A 15,054-nucleotide genomic window follows, 5' to 3' on the forward strand; every position below is an offset into this window, starting at 1 on the left:
TCTACTTTTGCTGTAGAGTTGTACGAAATTCTTGGAAAGCTTTCTTAGTGATCAACCATTACTGGTGAACTACTTTCCACTGTTTCTATTTTGCAAGGCTGCATATCGTCATCTTGCATCCAGAAGCTCCTATGCTTTGTTGAAAGTACTAGGAGGGGATCACCAAATGCGCGGTGTGATGTTATAGAGGTAGAATGCCTAGCATAGAGCCCATTGTAGGTGTATTTTTTTAAAATAAAATAGATAAATTGATAATTAGGAGTAATGATTTAAATAAGTATACCACATTAGCCAAGTATTTTGAGTCAAGTCCAATTATGTTAACAAAGACCATAGTTATTGCGAGTTGTATGCATAATTGGATACCAAGTGTTTACAAAGTATGGTTCAAGATTGTATTTCTCAATCTCTTCCCAATGTTGAGTATTGTTTAGGAGTTTATTTGTTCTCCTCTTCACAGTGCTTATTCAAATAATCTCCTGCTCCATGTTTTTATTCGGCATAAGAGGTAATGTAATTTTATGTTTAAGCCATATGAACTTTATGTATCATTAAGTATATAATTTGGACAGAGTAATAAAGAACTGCTCTGATGGAACTAAAAGGAATATTATACTACAGTATAAATTGAATTAGAATTGATCGATCAGGAAACAAATAAAAACTACTTTCTCCACTATAATATGCAATTTGCTGGTGGCTGTGCTTGATATATGCATGTAATGGTGATAACGTTCTCTATTGTCATGGTCTTGTATGTGCCAAAATGAACTGTAAATTAAGCTCTTGTATGTTGAAACCAAAACTTCTCATTAGCCAAAATTAAGGATGACACCATGTAAAAATAGGAACGAAATTTGTTATAAGTTTTGAAGCCAAAAACTTGAGATTTGAGAAACAAAAATGAAAGAACTAACACTCCAATGGGAAGCAAATACGAAAAAGGAATTATTGATTAAGTGAAGAGGCCAATCAATCTCACAATTATTGACCACTATACCAGGGAAAGATAAATGATTCTCCCTCCGTCCTATATATTTAGTCATGTTTGAGAATATGTGCTTTTTATGCATAGTACACTCCACCAAAAAGTTTTTTCTTTTGTTTCACTTTTACCTTTAATCATGTGCTAGTCAAAGTAAAAAGTAGAAAACAATCCCATCATATTTGTCTTTATGCATCATTAATGAAGGGTATAAGGAAAATTTCAGAATATAAAGTAGTTAGAAATATCAAACATGACAAACATTTTGGAACAGCCAAAAAAGGAAAGTATTACACTTTCAATGGGACGGAGGGAGTAGCAAATAGCAAAATGGCTCATATCCATGCTATTCATGGTTGGAGAACCATACCTTGCTTCTTGATAAGAATTCATGAGAAAGGCCATGTAGTAGCCAACCAACTCAAGCAGTTCATCAGCTTTCTCACTCTTCATCCTAAAATTTTAAAAGCAAATTCAGTCAGTAAGTACCATATGATTAGTAGCAACAAGTGATTATTTAAAACACGATGAGTGAAAGAAATGCAAAGGGATTTAGAAATTTGAGGAATGAAAGCAACTGATAATAAGAGGGTTCAACACACGTAGTCCTCAACCAAAAGAGGGTTGAATTTAGGCAAGACTTGCTATTCATGAAGAATGATAATAATACCTAGACATTATTTGAAAACAAGCACAATCAAGTCATCCATGTAGTTTCCATCATTCAATAGAAAGCAATGAGGGGATAGGGATGACTTGAAATTCTAGAAAAAAATCAGACTAATAGGAATACCTAAAACCAAGAAAAGATGTAAACCACCGACCAACTTGATATTGACTATTGAAACAGTTAATGAAATAGCAAGCTAAAGTTCCCATGGATTACATCATCTTCATTAAGAAAAAGCATACATCATTACATGCAATCTTGGACCAATCAGTAAAGTCAAGATCAACCAAAAGCTTTTAATGCATAACTTACTAATACAATTCCACAAGGCTTCCACAAATATGCCTTTTTGAAATAGAAAATAGGGCTAAAATATAACAATTCTTAGATCCCGATTAAATTGGGGAATTTGTATTATAGGTCCAATTAAAAACAAAATTAAAATTTTTCTTGATCGAATAAATTGGGGAATTTGTATGAGTTAAGTTTCTTTAGAAAAAGTAACAAGTAACCGAGGATAGCATAAGATGCATAAGGTAATAAGCACCTGTTTAAGTTAAATTCTAAACTACATCAATTCAAAAGAAAACCACGACTTGCGCTCCAAATCCAAAGCAAGCTGGAGGGCCTTGTAAAGGGTTTGACTTGGCATACGGACTGCAATATCCTTCAATTTTAGTTTGTAAAGAATCATGTTGATCATCTTCTAGTAGCTCAAAGACAATAGCGCGAGGCTAATTGTGATATTTCCATCACCACATACCTTGACTAATTTGCTCACCATAAGATAAGGTGTCAGTTTAGATTCTTTATCCACTTTTTACCCTAACATCCATAAATAGTCTCCAATGACTTACCCAAAATCCATCAAGAGTTGTACAAAGAATAAACTGCTAAAATAAATTTGAAAAAAAAGGAAGAAAAGAGAGCACAAAAACATTGAAACAATAGTTCCTACACATACCTTGAAGGCTCAATGAAGAAAACTAAACTCTTTATTTCTTTCTTCCTTTATCTAACAAAAATGTAGAGTAAACAAGCGTCAACTAGATGAACAGAATTAAAACAACCACATGGTAATAACATGAGAATGATTCAGAGAAAATTATTGAACTTAATCTCCATATTCTTTGACATTATTAGAAGTTGCTAATGAAATATACAACCCCACTATGTTTTCTTTGCTTTAAAATAAAAGTTTGTATCTACATGAAGCAAGATGATATAGAGATTAATGTCACAAGTTTTCCTTTCCTTTTTGAGTAAGACTCTTTTAACTTCACAATCCTTTCAAGAATTCAATGTTTCATATAATGATTCATAGACCTTACATGGTTTCAAATTTAACTACTTCAACTATTAACCGCCAAGATTTTAAGCCAAACATTGAATAAGTTATGTAGATAGCATGCCTAGCAAAGCAAACATGACATTCTAGCCATTAATCAAAAAATATTGATCCAAATCCAAAAAAAAGCCCCAAGATGGAATTCCACTCACTTGAGCTATAAAAAGATGTCTAATAAGTGTAATAGCTGGCTGCAAAAAAATGGCAAAATCATTACCAACTAACTAAAACAGTTTAATAAAAATAGTCATTCTATACCCTCTTACTTTGAATTTCTTACCTATAAAGAGTTGCTAACAATATCAACTGGAAAACAAAACTTTCTAAGAACATAAAAAATAAAAAGAAATTAAACCATTTCATCTAAGGAAATAATCACAAGTTCCAATGCAAAACAATGAAAAGTATAGAATATTGGATCTCAAGTCAGGATCATTATTCAGCGGAGCTGCTTACAAAGACCTAACAACTTCCTAATCATGACTTCACTAGAATTTTAGGGAATACTTCAACAAGAGGCAGGCTTTTCTCTCCATAGTCCATTTCTTGAACACCTATGAAATAGGAGTAAAGATACTAGAAAATTACAGTTGACTTCTGGTAGAAAGAAAGAAAAAAAATAGGAAAATAGAGACCCTAAAAGTGTTTACTTGAGCAAAGAATTTCAAATCATTCATACTTGATATCAAATCCCTATCCCTCAACATATGGAACTTATTAAAGAATAAAAAAAAATTTAATCAAGAGAAAAAGTATGCATAGAACAAGAGTGGAGAAGCCAGCAGTTCTCAAAGAGAAAGAAAGAAAGAAAGATAAGAATAGAAGGGACTTTTCAGACAAAAGCATCGAGTAGGAGGGGATTGAGCTTGATTAGTCTTCTTAGCATTGAGCCAAACCCCTCCATTGCAGATACAGAAATTTAAGGAAAGTCCTCTAGTTTTGTAACTCCCAATATTTTAACTCACCAGCAAAGAGGAAAACAATAGGTTTTTGCACGAAAAGAAGAATGGAGAGATTTTTTTGACCCAAAGGATATAGGAGAGATGGCTTTGAGGTCTTTCTATCAAATTTTCTCATAAACAATTTGAGGAGAAATAACTCCAGAGCACCTCTTCCCATTCATCAGATTCTGCATCAACCAATCCAACAATTCACCATTCATATAATTTTTTTGCCTTTTAACCACACAGACACAAGTATAAAAAAACCCTCGTTCCATTTTTCCACTTCACTAGATGTTAAGAAAAACAAAAAACTAAAACACAAGATATAAAAGACAAAAGAAAGAAACTTTTGGGAGCTAAGAAATAGAGATTACATGAACAAACATAAAAAATGCTTTATTTCTAATTCTTAAAAACCCAGGGAACCAAAAGGATTTGTGGGTAAAATAATTACTTTTGAGACTAATGTTTTCATTAAAACATCTCGAACCATAGAAGAATGTTGAAACCTCCATTAAAATTACCATTGCTTTCTCTTTAATCTTCATCATCTTCTTCCACCTAAAAAAGGAAAAGAAAATTCAAGCATCTCTCCAAATCCAAATTAATCTAATAAAAAAAATATTGAAAAAGTTCAGCTAAATCCTTTAGAGAGAGAGAGAGAGAGAGAGAGAGAGAGAGAGAGGAAGCATAGAAGAAATAGTTTTCTAATACTTAGAAACAAGTGTATCAAAGCCGTACAAAGGGCACAAAGCAAGGGGAGAAAGTGATTTGTTGCTTTTAGCCAAGGAAAGATTAGCAAAGAAAATGGCAGATAAATAGAAAGAATTAACCATGATTACTTGATGGAGGAGAGAGGGAAGAGGGAGATGAAGAAGAAATATTACTAGCCCCCTTTCTGTCTTGAGCCCATCGTCCACCAAGTCCCTTCGCCAACTTTCTCAGAAGAAAAATAATGTGGACCTCTAATTGAGATCATAGTCTATTTCCTATACAAACAAAAGCCATGAATTGAGGGGGACCTCTGGGACTGCCAAAGAAAGCATTTTGTCCGGGCGATAACACCAATACAAAGCGGTAATTGACCAAGCTTGAGCTTCCTAATTAGTAGCTACAATTTTTTTGCTGGCGAATTTATGCAGCAGCATTTCTTCGGCATTAACACAGCCACCACCACAACCACGTGCTCTCCTCATAATCAGGTGAACAACCACATTTCCTCCAATCAAATGGTGACACGTCAGCCACCAAACACAAATGTCTCGCACCTCCCTTTCATCCTTAGTTCATATGTGTTAAATAATAAAAATAAAAAATCAAATAAACAAAAAAACTGTGACACAAAAATACTTTCCTGAGAGACAAACGTACAAATAACAAAGAAAAATTTATGTTAGTTGAGAAATTGAATTAGAAAACGAAATGAGAAGACAACTTAGAAATATATTCTTTATTTAAAATGCCACTATAAAGCTTTGGTCGGCCTAGGTTCGATTTTTTGGTTTCATCATGTCTACCGGAAATCGTTGAGCATCAGCCATGTTGCATAGAAACATAGTGGAGTCAATAATAATCTAGTTCATACTCTCTCTCATAGAGAAATGGAGATATTCTATGGAATCAACAAACTCAATAAGACCAATACAAAATTCCAATTTTTGGATCCATGTAAACTTTCTTGCTTTCCAATTTTACCTAGTACATACAAATTAATAGTTTTGGTGTTTTATCAAACATTTGACTTCATATAAATTTCATTGCATCATTACGGGAATTTAGAACCAAAAAAGGGACGAAAAAAGTAATCCTACATATGAAAGATGCAAAAATCTAGAGATCCATATAATACTCAAATGGCTGCAAGACATTTGTAGATACCAAAATTTTAATTTTATTTAATTCAATTTTAGCTTTATTTTTTTATTATTTATTCTTATTTTTATTTTATTTCATTTTAGTTGACTAAGTTTTCCAAGATGATGGTTAGTCTTTATTTTATTTATTTTAGTAAATTAGGTTCATCATTTTTCTTTTTTAAAACATTTTTGCATTAAATTTCAGAAAAAGAAAATTCTTACAAAAATTCCAATCTTTTTTATCTTTTCAATTTTTTGAAATAAAATAAAATGAATTTTTGCAAGGTAAAAAATAAAAAAAAGAATGTAACATTTGTTATTTATCCTAAATTTGTTTTGGAAAACAAAAAATTAAAAAAGGAAAATATGTGGAACACATGCATAATAGATAGGTGGAGGCCATGCAAACTAGCTAAGTGTATAAGGCAGGCAATAGACAAGTGTCTCTATTTTTTTTTTTTTTGACATCACGACACTTGCTAGATTAGGTGGCTAGGACAAGTGGAAGTCTAGGAAAAATCTGAAAAAAAAGAAAAAAGAAAAAGAAGGCAAAGGAAAAAGAGGTTCTGGGGAGAGCAAGAAAGGGGTTTAGCGGCTGAAGGAACCTGGGGAGAAACTGGAAAAGGAAAACCGAGGTTGGAAAAAGGAAAAAACTGAAAGAGAGAGAAGAAAAAGGGTAGATGAGGGAGAGAAAGAGAAGAGCTTCGTGGGAGCTAGGTTGGAGGAAAAGGAAAAACCATAAACGAGGGTTTTGGGGCAAGAAAAAACAAAGGAACCGAGAGGAGGTTGGGAGAGAGCAAGAATCTGGAGGAGGATAGTGAGCTGAGAACAAAGAGAAGAAAAAACAACAGCAAAAAGGGGAAAATCTGGGCAAAGGAAGCTGCAGGGAAAGGAACCAAAGCAAGAAAACCTGAAGGAAGCAAAGGAGGAAACAGAGGAGGGGGAAGACTCTGGGGAGAGAGCAAGAAAGAGAGAGACTGCAGAGGAAACGAGGGAGAAATCTGGAAAAGGAAGGAACCAGGGAGTTTTTGGGAGGAAGAGGAAGAAGACGCAAGCAAGGGAAGAGAGGGGAGAAGGAAAACTGGGGGGAAGAGGAAGAAAAAAAAGGAAAAACTGAGCAAGAGAAGGAGGGAGCTTCGTGGGGGCTAGGTTGGGAGGAAAAGCAAGAAAACCGAAAGAAAAAGTGCAAAGGAGGGTTTCGGCTGAGGAAAAAAAGAAAAGGGGGAAGAGAAAGAAAGAAAAACCGAGAGAGAGGAGAGCTTGGGGAGGAGGAACAATCTAGAACCAAGAGGGAGAGTGAGAAGAGTTTCGGGCAGTGGAAAAAGGCTGAGGAAGAAACAAGAAAGAAGTTTCGGCTGGGTAAGGAAAATGGAGGAGAAAAGAGGGTTTCGGGGTTGAAAAAGGAGGAAGAAAAGGCAGCGGGCAAGAGAGAGAAGAAGAAAGGAAAAGGAAGAAGGAAAAGAGAGGGAGAGGAGAATCTGGGGAACGAAAAGAGATAGAGCAGTGGGCGGAACAAGAAAGAAACAGCGAGAAAAAGGAAAAATTTCTGCAAAAACTTTCATCAGAACAGGCTGGTTTTTGGGTCACATTGCGACCCAATTATCTCCTTCTTGATTTCTTGATTCGAGCAGATCTTGATTTCTGCACAAAATATGGAATCTGTAGAAGAAGTTTTCTTCAGGAAGTTTCAGCAAAAAGTGTCAATAAAGCCCTTGAATCTGGTCCCCAAATCCGCAGCTTGGCTTCACTGGTGCGGGTACGGAACCGCAACGAAGCAATTCTAGCAGCTTTTCCGCACATTTCTTGCCCTGATTTCGATCCAAAAAGCTACATCAGGTACTCCTCTAGATTAGTTCCTTTCATCTTCATTCATTGTTGGGTCATGATCTTGAGTTTCTTGGTTGCCGTTGTTATTTGCTCTTGCTGTTTCTATTCCTGAGCAGTGGGATGAAGATTTCCTCATGTTGGCTTGTGATTAAACGTAATGTTTGAATAAAGGGGATTTGGATGTTATTGGGGGTTTCATTATTTTCATTTTTGCTTCTGGACTTGCATACCTGGGTAGAGTTTCTTGCCGAAAAATGAAAACCCAACAAAAGTTGTCTGCTTTCCTTTCTATCTGCGAATCTAGGATGGGAAATTTTGAGCTGTTAATCCCATGTTGTTCTGTATTTTGTTTGTGGGGATGTGGTTCCTATTGGATTTAGTTTATGATTCCGTGAATTTGGCTTGACTATTGCGGCTGTCTTTTTGAGTTTGAATAAGTTCCTTGAGTTGTAGAAAGAGAGCTTCTTCGAAGATGCATGCAAAAATTTCCAAAAATTACATTTTTACCCCTCAAGTTTCCCCTTATTCTATTATTGCCCACAAAATAGGAAAAATTAATCACTTTTGCCCCTTTAACATGTTATTTTTCTTTGGTACGTCTTAATGTGTTTTTGGACAGATTATTCATAAGTCTTATGAGAGAAATTGAAGGTTTAATAATTTTTGATAGATTTATAGTTTTGATTTGGATTTTAGTAAAATTTTGGGTAATTTTGTTGTTTAATTATAGCAAACGGGTTTTCATTCATTTTGTGAAGTTTAGCATTTGGTTTTGGTATGCTACATCTTAAGCACTTAATTTTATTTTATTTTATTTTAATTTAGACCCTTAATATTTGTAATAATAATGATTTGACCCTCAAACTTCTTTAATTCTTTCAATTGGGTCCTTGTTTGTTTTAATTTGTTGAATATGGGTTATTTACTTTCATTTGAATGCTTTGATTGATTCAATTTCGTGTTTATTTCCATTTCTTGTAATTATTTGTTAATTAAAGTGATGCCTTGATCTTTTTCTTTGTTTTGAAGGGTAAATAAGAAAAATTTCATTTCATTAGGTCACCAATTCAAGGGAGGTACACTCCACTCCTTTATTTTGATTTTACTTGATCCTATGTGCTACTATGTGTGTAATTGCATGTTTTTTTAATGTTTTTTATTATTTCATTTATTTCTTTATTCACTTTATTTATTTAAATTTAATTTTGGTTATTTGAGAGGCATTTAAATGCCAAGTTGTAATAGTTAGGTTTTTATTTTATTTTATTTCATTTTTCGCCCTTAGATTGTAGTTAGAGCCCCCAAATGTAATAGTTAGGTTTTTATTTGCTTTTATTTGCTTGCATGCTTGCATATTGTGTGTTTACGTGTTTACTCGCTTTCTTACGGCTTTTGCATCTAGATATCATGTTTATGTGTTATGTGTTTTATGTGTTTACTTGATTTTATTAGGTTTATATGATTTGTTTAGTTCTAATAAGTGTATGATTTACCACACTAGTCCAACGCTAGTTGTGGTCTTTTTCCCCGATCTTCCACTAGTCCAATGCTAGTAAGAACTTATAGACATGGGCTAGTCCATCCACGCGCTAGATTATGTTTGTATGACAATCACTACATTTTCATGCATATTTTCTACTTTTTAGGGTTTTTATCATTTTGCATGACATTTTCCTTATATATATATATCCCTTATCCCATATTTCCCCTATATGTATATTCCTTATCCCTGTGTGTGAGACATGACATTAGTCTTGCATTTCATTTAAGGAAAGTTAGAACTAGGTTAGATCATTTTGCTTGCTTAGATTAGGAGAGTACCCCTCGAATATGGGATATGGATGAGTATGACTCTCTATCCTTAGCACACTCGTATTCCCTCTATTAAAGGGAAAATTAAAGCCACAAATTTTAGCCCCCCGCACCCGTTATGATGCATTCCTTTAGGTCATGTATATTTGTATAATTATTATTTTCTTTTCTTCGAGTCTTATATTTTTGCATATTCGTGACCTTTTGAAAGAGTCAACTTGGGCATCACAATTAATGTGATTTGCACCAATTAAGTTTTGAAGAGATATTCCGATTCCTTGATATCCTCCTAGGTTTAGGTTTGCATCAATGTAGTGACATCCAAATGTGATAAATTTTTAGCTTAAAATAAGAAATTTTTTGACTAAATCATGCAACTAGCTCTAGGCTAGGTTGAAAGGGTGCCTTGGATTTTATCCTTGCCTTCCCTTTCTTCAAACGTGACTCCCGAACACTTTTCTCTGATTTTTGAAGACTTGGAGTCATTTAAAAATGGTTTTTTCGACTTATTCCTTAAAATTTCATTTTAGGTGGCTTGGTATACCTTAACTCAATACCAAGTAGCGACTCCTATTTTTTCTTAAAAACCCTTTTTAAACTTTTAATTTGGGCCAAAATCGTCGCACTTTCTAGTCCCATTCTAGGCCCATTTTTTTTTATTTATTTTCAAAAAAATCAAAAATCATTTTCAATCAAAATTAAATCAAAAATCATTTTTTTATATAAACTCGTAAAATTCATAATTTTTCATTAAAAAATGGGGTGCGACAACATTATTATCCTTCTTCATGTTTTAAAGGCTTAAGGAAACATGTCACAACCTAATCTTTTGAAGACCAACTAATTCATGATTACTAATATCAAAACTTACACATGATAGGTTATAATCATAAATAAATCAACAATTCAAGGGAAAATAAAAAATTATTATAAAAAATAGCAAAAAACCTGTATTGATAGGAAAGACAAGGAACAAAATCCAGGATTGCCTCTTCTACAAGGGAAAAAATATTCACAATCAAATATTTACAAGGGAAAAATACACACAAAGGCTGCAAAATAGTGCCTCACTATATCACCTAGAGTATTTTGAAAAAGAATTGAAGATACTTTCCAAATTTTTACAAAAAAAATTATATAAAATAGGGGGAAAAAGCAGGAAAAAATTCTTATAAAGGCATTAGATCGAGAAAGTTCCAAAAAACTTTCTCAAATTTGTTAAATCCTTTTTTATGCTTTTTGGCCAAGAGCAAAATCATGATACAAATATGGCAAGAAAAAAAAAGAATACAAGGAAAAAGTAAAGGGGAATAAAGAACAAAACTAACCCCTTTTTAGAACTCATTTAAAAAAAGAAAAAGAAAAAGAAAAATGATCTAAAAGTGTCTCACAAGGATGCTGGAAAATATTCCAAAATTTTCACTTGCAATATCACAAATATATACCAATTGGATTAGATTTGACAACTAACTGTCATGGAGTAGGAATTGAAACAGGAAGAAATAAACTAAAGGCGTGGTTCCAGCAACGAAGGCATGTCGCAATTCGTATACACCATTCTAGTGGTCAAATGGTGGAATACCAGAATCGTACCTTCCACGTCCTCAGATGAGCCAGGGATTTGATATTGCCCTAGGGAATACACCTGAGCCGACACCTTTGGTCCAGTCTTTTCCCCCTTCGACTGGTCAGGGTTGGTCTTCGTTGATTGTCGGTTCCCACTCCCTTCTCGAGATAGGCCTGGGCAATTAGCGATTTGATGATCTGCACTCCCGTAATGCAGACATTTTCTTCCTTTCTTCTAATACACATCCTCCGTGTGATTCGGCTTCCCACAGTACCCGCAGGGACCACGGGAAGCAGAGGTCGAGCCTCCCTGTGAGGTACCTCTTGATATCTTCGGAACTCTTACTCCTCCAGTTCCCTTTCCAAGATTGGGAGGTGTGCTCTATCCTCTTGTCCAACGCCATCTTCAGGAATAGCTCTTTTTCTTTGCCTGGAAGGTTCTAACTTGTAACCTCGCGCTTTCAACTCATTGAGCTTTCTCCACCGCGTCACTAAAGGCACTAAGTTGGGCTACAGCTAGGTCCTTCTGAATCTCAACATTTAGTCCCTGGACGAAACGCCTTATCCACCTTTGCTCAGTCACAATTAGTTCGGGAGCGAATTTAGACAATCTAGTGAACTGGCTCTCATATTCGGCGACAGTCTGAATTCCCGGGCGAACCCTAATGAACTCATCTTCTTTCTTTTCCTGGATTAGAAGTGGGAAAGACTTCGCGTTGAACTCCCTCATGAAATTCACCCACATCTTTGGTGTTTGTTCTCTTTCCCATTTCAGTCTTATTACGTTCCACCAAGAACGGGCTGCTCCATCCAGTTGGAAGACAACAAATGTCACCTGTCTCTCCTCAGTATAGTGCAACGCGGCAAAAATATTGATCATCTTCTCCAGCCACCTCTCGGCCACGTTAGGGTCTGGTCCTCCAAGGAATTTCGGTGGGGAGAACTTCTGAAATCGTTCGAGGGCTCTATCCTCACCCTCTCCATGGTTACCAGTGTTTTCCGGCTGATTAACAGGATTATGGCCCTGATGCTCTATTACGTGAGCCACAAGGTCGGTCATGCGCTGTATAGCGGCAGCCACCTGAACGTTAGGATCCACTCTAGGTTCAAGATTGGGTTCAAGCATTGATTCTTGATTTCCCCTTTCATTCGATGGTTGCTTACGTCCGTGCCCCCGGCCTCGTCCACTACAAGTACCCTCCATCTGGTTTAACTGGTCTAGGGTTGAAGTGTGAATACAAGATTAAAATAAATATATTCAGGTACAAGTAACAAAAGTAGACACAACTCAAACGGCAAACACACATATAACACAACTTTACCATGCAAATCACACAATAGCAGTCAGTCAGATACAAGCAAAAAGAATCCCATGAAAGTATCGGAGTCATCAAAAGTACTATACACAAACTAGGCCTAGTTCCCAATTGGGCTAACGGACTCTCCCTCATAGTTAGAACTAGGTTCGTCTCCCCTTCTAGGGCTCCGTCCGTACTCTACGAGAATAACACAGGTCAAATCTTTGACAGGATTAATCATACTTAATGACACCCTAACACATCACACGAAGTTTCATAGAATCACATTTCTAGTTTGCCCAAATCATTTCTAACCTAGGCTTTCATCTCTTCCGTATTCGAGTACAAAAATCCAAAATAAGATAATTGACAACTCGAGCTAGCCAGTCCCAAGAATAAATCATCTATATTCGTAATTCCTACCGGACATACATCTATTGTCTCCAAGTACCACGATAAAGGTTTGAAACCTATAACATTTCTTAACTCAGAGCTTATGCTCAAAAGCACTTAGCCCTTTACACTCGTTCACATGATCGAGACCATAACACCACTTGGCCTCAAGATCACTCCACGCAGAGACCATGCGAAGCGGGATCTGATACCAGCTGTGACAGCCCCACCTCCCTTTAAGGCGAACCAGAGGGTTCGGGGGACCGCTTGCCCAGCTCTCGCCAGGACTACGGAGTCAAAACACTCGTAAACCCTACTCAACGAGTGATAGAATCACAAGAATCTGACAATTGGACATTCCTAAGCCGAAAACATGATTACCAAACCAAACGGTGAAAGGGAACTTTAACTAAATGCTTCAACGAAACGAACATGAAAATGGAACGAGGTCACAATCCGGCCGGATTCAATGCAGTGAGCACCCCAAAATTTTTTCCAAAATCCCCTGCTAATCCGGCCAGATATCCGGCTAAGAATTGGCCGGATATACGGTTGGATTCTGTGAACAGTGTAATCGCCAAATTTCTTTTCTTCCTCAATCAAGTTCCGTACTCGCCCGACTTTCCAACGGATACAAGAAAAGTTCATATAAACCCATAGAGCAGCACACATTCATCAACAAATACATGAAGGAAACATGGATAATCACTTATATACATACGTTGGAACTTTGCAAATCAAAGGGAAATGCTTGATCAAAGTACAATTAGGGTTTTCTTATATAGAGGAGCATAATCAAAAGGGATGTCTATTACTAGCTCTACTCGTTTCTTCAAAATCATGATTTCCAACATGTTGAACCCTGTAAGGAGAACAAAGGTAACGGGAAGGGGTGAGCTTACGCTCGATGAGTTACCAAAATACAAGCAATCAAGAATCATAGAGATTTGCTTTTAATCAATCAAGTATACATGACAAATACGGAAATGAATAATCATCTCAAATAGAAAGGATACAGGCGGCTCTCAAGAGCCAAATTTCCGTTGCAGTACTTGATCCAAATTCGTTAACCCTCTATCAACGTTTAATGAAACAAACATGTGAATTTCCCCCGTTCACCAAACATACCCCTTAACGGGCCCGAACACCAAACAGGAATAAGAATGGTAATACTTGAGTATACCAGCAATCCAGAGTCTCCAATACCCATAGATTCCTAAGAAACAGGCCCTCATGGCTTGTCAATTTTCCTTGACCAAGCCCCTTGCTGGCTCGATTCAATTAACTACCAATGAGGCTGAACTCAGATTTCACAGGAAGGTCGTTGGATACCAGCCTCCAGACGACTTTATAACAGGCATAGGTAACAATTCAGCTTATAACAGGCACAAGTAACAGGTTCAAACATATACAGTGACTCGACAAATAAGCAAGAGAGACGAGTGTGTTGAAGTACACCCTCGTCTCGTCCAGAATTAAGTAGGTGTTACAATCATTCAGGTCACACATTGCAGGTACAGGTAAAACTGATAAGCAACAAGTCATGCAAATGGTACATTCACCTATTCAAGCAAGGATAACTTCAAAAGTTTCCTCCCAAGGAATGCCCTTGACCACCGACACGTCCTAAGGACAACCAAGAAACAATTGAGACTCGATTACGAGTCATACCTATCCAATAACTACTAATGCAAGGCAAAATAGAACTTGGGCAACAAAATAAGTAATAATTGGTGCCAAGGTATAAACGACCCCAAAACCTTTCATTTCTACTCAAAATCAACCCAACTCAAAGGAATCACGTAGCCCTAAAATTTTGGATAGCATGCCCTTTGTATTTCGATATATTCCAGTCATTTATGGCTTCATTTTTTTTCCTCAACTCAGCCCAATTCAACACATAAGTAAACATAACACAATGGCTCCTCAACTAGGCTCAAAGTCATCCACATACAAGTCAATTCTAGCAATGCATCCATCAAAAACAAAGCGGGAAACCAGTTTTAAAGACGAATGGCTAAGGAGCAGGTTTGACATCTTCCGGCGTTTTGGTCGCATTTGAAGCTACGCTGATCGGATTGGGGTAAACTTTATGGCGTTTCGAAGCTAAGACAGGGATCTACATTTCTTATGAAGACATCAACACCCATTTCATGCATTTTTAGGGTCAAAATGTGCAATCTTAGAAACAATAGAAAGCTGCCCGCGAAATAGGGCTTTTGGCAGTCCAAGGTATTTTATTTATTTCACATGCTACAATACTCCTATTGAGCTGAAATTTTACAGACAGATATGTGCCTCCATTCCCTACAACTTTTATGTTTTGACTTAGATCTGATTCGACTTCTAACATGG

At 36.2% G+C, this 15,054-nt stretch overlaps 1 long non-coding RNA gene across 1 annotated transcript; it reads right to left on the reverse strand.

The window, feature by feature from the left end:
* Window positions 1-1,146: 1,146 nt before the first annotated feature.
* LOC113717674 (uncharacterized) lies at window positions 1,147-5,130 on the reverse strand. The gene is made up of 3 exons (XR_011824910.1): window positions 4,835-5,130; window positions 4,472-4,508; window positions 1,147-1,439 (listed from the first exon to the last, which is right to left on the reverse strand). It is a non-coding gene; the product is annotated as an uncharacterized lncRNA (long non-coding RNA).
* Between the last annotated feature and the right edge of the window lie 9,924 nt (window positions 5,131-15,054).

Source organism: Coffea arabica, chromosome 11e, assembly GCF_036785885.1.
Source record: "Coffea arabica cultivar ET-39 chromosome 11e, Coffea Arabica ET-39 HiFi, whole genome shotgun sequence".
Lineage (NCBI taxonomy): Eukaryota > Viridiplantae > Streptophyta > Magnoliopsida > Gentianales > Rubiaceae > Coffea > Coffea arabica.